The 4,497-nt window shown below is 42.2% G+C and overlaps 1 long non-coding RNA gene across 1 annotated transcript in view; it reads left to right on the top strand.

Annotated features, from left to right (window-relative positions):
- LOC109305392 overlaps nucleotides 1-2,112 on the top strand; it is a 12,170-nt gene extending 10,058 nt beyond the window's left edge. Inside the window, exon 3 of the long non-coding RNA XR_002099617.1 lies at nucleotides 1,650-2,112. This is a non-coding gene — a long non-coding RNA (uncharacterized LOC109305392). The remainder of the gene's footprint in view (nucleotides 1-1,649) is intronic.
- The last annotated feature ends 2,385 nt before the right edge of the window (nucleotides 2,113-4,497 follow it).

The following is a 4,497-nucleotide window of genomic DNA, read 5'->3' as shown; positions in this document are numbered from 1 at the left end:
TCACCCCCTGACGCCTCCATTTCCATTTTCACTGACTGACTTTCTTGCCTGCATTGTGTGCCAAGCCAGCCTCTGGCTTCATTACTCTTCCTTCCATCCAGGACCAGGAGACACACTAACTGCAGGTACTTCCTCAGCCTGACAACGGGTGTTTCAACCCAAAAGCTTCCTAAGATATTTTTCTAACTATTTAGGTTTTTTTCATAATAAGCATATAAACATAAAACCACAAGATAAGCCATCACACACCACCAGTAACATATATTCAACACAACATTTTACTTCTCGCTGTCAATTCCTTTATAAAAAGAAAGGCTCTGTGACAGTTCTGCCTGGATACCTTTGATGCTGCTGGTGCTATTGGTGTTGAGCCAGCTAAATTATCTGGACCTGCCATCGTTTACAGTGGTGGACCGAGCCAGGGGTGTAGGGGGGGAGGAGACCTCACAGGGACACACTGCCATGTTGTGCAGAGGCTCCAGTGCCAGGAAGAGCACACCTGAACACATACGCAGTCTCACAAGCACCCATGTCACGAGTTTTGCCTGCGTGGGGCCAGAGGTGCAGGGCCCCAGAACTCACACTCCCCCTGCACCTATGTCCTTGATGGCTGGCAGGCTTTGTGGCTGCAGCAGGTGTTACCACTTTTCACCCCCCTGTGCCTTAACACACACACAGTGTCACCTATGTCATGAGTTTTGCTTGCCAGCAGTTTGAGGTTCAGTTTCCCAGAAACCCCTGCATCTATCTCCTTGAAACCTGGCAGGCTTTGTGGCCTCAGCAAGAGCTCTACCACCCTCCAGTTCTCACTCTACTGTGGCTTAACACACACATGACATGAGATTTGCTTTCAGGATTTGAGGTGCTGTTTCCCAGAAACCCCTGCACCGATCACCTTGAAACTTGGCAGGCATCATGCCCTCAGCAGCAGCTACCACTCCTGCAAGTTTCATCTGATCAGCCAAAAAACAACAAAGTTATAGATATTTCATTGATGCCACATTATACCCTATGACTGAATCTCTGAATTGCTGAATCTTTTCTGAATCTTTTCCAAATTGATTTGGAAGCTCTGAATCAGTTCGGAAAGCCTAAAGCTGCTAGCAGTTCGATTCAGATTTGTAGATCTGGCCTCCAAATTATCCAAATCATCTCTGAATCAGAATCATGATCAGAAGATTTGCACAGCCCTACTGCAGTCCCAGTGGTGCACTGAGCAGTAGCATTGGCATCATGATTTGTGCCCACTAATGCCATAGTGCCCACTAATTCCATAGTGATGAGCTACATCACCCTAGCTCGTTTCTACAGTGAGGAAGTGTCTTTTGTAGATGTGCCCACTGTGGCGGAAATTCTGCTCTGAATCATCTGGTTTCTACTTCTGTTTCCTTTAACCAAATCAACAATGATGAACTGGAAAGAGAATTGTCTCATTATGTTTAGCCTTTGTGAACTTTAAAGTCTATCTGTAGCCATTTATATTAATAGGAGTGGCAAACCTTTGTACAAAAATTCCCTTCAGATTTTTTTAAACAAACATAGTGTTTTGTGATGCATACACTTGTTGTTTGAAATAGGTCTGAGTCTTAACAACTTGGAGATTAGCAAACTTTGTGCTGACACTTCTTGATTGTGTCCTTCAATGACAGGCATTGAAGAGGCAATTTTTTTGGTTAGCGAATCTCTGCATTGTGAAGTGCGTCTTTACAAGACTCCAGCATGACAGTCCTCACAAACAGTGCCAGTTTCGGTACATCTTCTAATAAAGGTGTTGGGCCAAAGGGTTCAGGATGGAGTACCAGACAGAAGAAGACCAGCAGCAGTGGAAAATCAACTACAAACCACTCTACAACTACAACAAACACTAAGGGAATATGGAGTTTTTACACAGGTGCTTCTCATGGGATCAAAATTGGCCCCTTTACAGTGTTGATCATAAGCATTCTCTTCATTGCTTGTGTAATAATATTGCACATTTGGGCCAAATATAATCGCTCCTAGACTCAGCTGTTCCTATGCATTCTGCCTTGCTTTAGTGTACTTTACTTAACAGACTGCACATATGTTGTGAGGAGATGGAGGGGAAAAAACTTGTGAACCAGAAATATAGTGGATTTTAAGTTTTTTGCAGCCTTTGAAAGCATTGTGTTAAAATAAAAGGAAATAAAAATCAGAATATTTTTAAGAAGTGATGTTTCCTTAATTTGGCTCTTTTTTCTGATTGTCAGAAGGACTCCATGTTTCTATTTAAAATCTTTGATAAGCTTCAGATGCCAATCACCACACTCTCCAGCTGTAAATATATATACTAGAATGTATTTTAATTGCTTAAAGAGTTACTAAGACAGATACAGCATATGCAAGCTAGACATGACAGCCCTCTGAAATTAAAATAATCTGCTGTAAATGTATTTCTCTGATTTAAAGTTTACTTGACTATTTCATAGATTTCATAGAAATTAGGGCTGGAAGGGACCTCGGAAGATCATCGAGTCCAGCCCCCCACCCGAAGGGCAGGAAGTCAGCTGGGGTCATAGTTTTGCTCTTGAAGGTGTTCAGAGTAGGTGCTTGAACCACCTCCAATGGCAGGCTGTTCCAGACCTTGGGGGCTCGGACAGTAAAGAAATTCTTCCTTATGTCCAGCCTGAAACAGTCTTGCAGGAGTTCATGACCGTTCAACCTCATCATCCCTTGGGGTGCTCTGGTGAACAAACGTTCCCCCAGATCCTGGTGGTCACCCCTGATAAATTTATAGGTGGCCATCAGATCGCCCCTGAGCCTGCACTTTTCCAGGCTAAAGAGCCCCATGGCTCTCAGCCTGTCCTCGTAAGGTCTGTTTTCCTGACCTCTGGTCATGTGCGTGGCTCTTCTCTGGACTCCCTCAAGCTTCTCCACATCCTTTTTGAATTGTGGAGCCCAAAACTGGATGCAGTACTCCAGCTGCGGTCTCACCAAGGCCGAGTACAAGGGGAGAATGATGTCCCGGGATTTGCTTGAGAAGCATCTATGGATGCAAGCCAGCGTTTTGGTCGCTTTACTAGCCGCAGCATTGCATTGCATTTGTCTTGTATATTTGTGTATATAATTGGATTTTTTTGGATAACATATTACAAATATTTAAAAGCACAAATTGGTTTTGGATAGAGAAAGCTACAGAATGGTAGCCTCTTATGGCAACCTCTTATGGATTACCTAATTTATGAATGGTGACATGGTTACTGTATATTAAAGGAGTCCAAATTCTACAATGAAAGCAATCTATTCACTTATTAAATACTTAAATTGGTAATTTTTGCTCATTCAGTCAATTTTCCTCTATGGCTAGGTAAAGACATTTAAAAAGACCAAGGTGGAGATGATCTAAGCTATATGGTTTTCTATAAGTGGCGTGGTTTAGATCTGTAGCAAATAGAGCACACATTCGCCATTTGGTTGGGGGAAAGGGCATGGTGCAAATCTCAGACTGGGTTCTGCCATTTTAAGCCAGTCTCTGTGCAAAACTTCTGTTTTGCTAGAGCAGTATAGAGTAGGATCAGAAAATTGATCTATAGGGTATAGATCAGTTTCTGATCACTTATACCAGTAAAAAACTAATGTCAGCACCTGGCCTATGTTTTCACTATAATACTTGCGAATAGTAGCTGAAGCACACTAGTTAATAATATATAAATATCACTCAGCAGTATGTGAAGGGTATCAGACCTTGAAATAGACCAAGGCAATGATGGAAAGATAACAAAAACAAAAGGATTGGTGGCAGGAGACTGTACAAGACTGAAGGAGATGGATGGTTGTAGTTAAGGTAGTTATAGGCTGTCAAGCCAGAAAGAGAAAGAGAGAGAACAAGCAGTATATGCAGCTGGGGGTTAGACTATTCTGTTAATTTTCTGTCGGAGATTTAGTAAATCAGAGTTGGTGTCTAGGCCAGTTAAAAGGCAAAGGAGGTAGCCAGGGCTGTTTAAAGATTTTTTTTCTGTCTTTAAAGTCTGTGGAAACATTGCAGGACTGATTGTACTGGAATATGCGTATACTTCCTGGATAACTCAAAGGACACCTAATCTGTTGCATAGTCTTACTATGGCTGCTATAAGACTTGATATAAGGAGGAGCCAGTGTCTTTCACATTGCATTTACATTTGAGGACACAAGGGCTTGGAAACTCATTGAGCTTCTATTTCCCTTTACTCCTCTTTCACTCGTTTTCCTGATGCTGAGTACATTAAGGTTTTTATCCTTAACTGGGGATTGGTACTACCATAATATATATAAATAGCAGTGGTTGGTATAATCCAGTGGTCTCCAAAGTGGGGTGCGCACACCCCAGGGGGTGCGCAAGATGATCCATTGGGGTGCGGGAAGAAAATATTGGAACTTTTATCTAGATGTATATTTATATAAATATACATATACTGGGGGTGCGTGCCCAAAAATTTTTTACTGATAGGGGTGTGCAATCAAAAAAGTATGGAGACCGCTGGTATAATCTAGCATTAGGTG

Source organism: Gavialis gangeticus, unplaced genomic scaffold (assembly GCF_001723915.1).
Source record: "Gavialis gangeticus isolate Ggan-Ray unplaced genomic scaffold, GavGan_comp1, whole genome shotgun sequence".
NCBI classification, from domain to species: Eukaryota; Metazoa; Chordata; order Crocodylia; family Gavialidae; genus Gavialis; species Gavialis gangeticus.
This window is presented reverse-complemented; position numbering and strand designations above follow the sequence as displayed.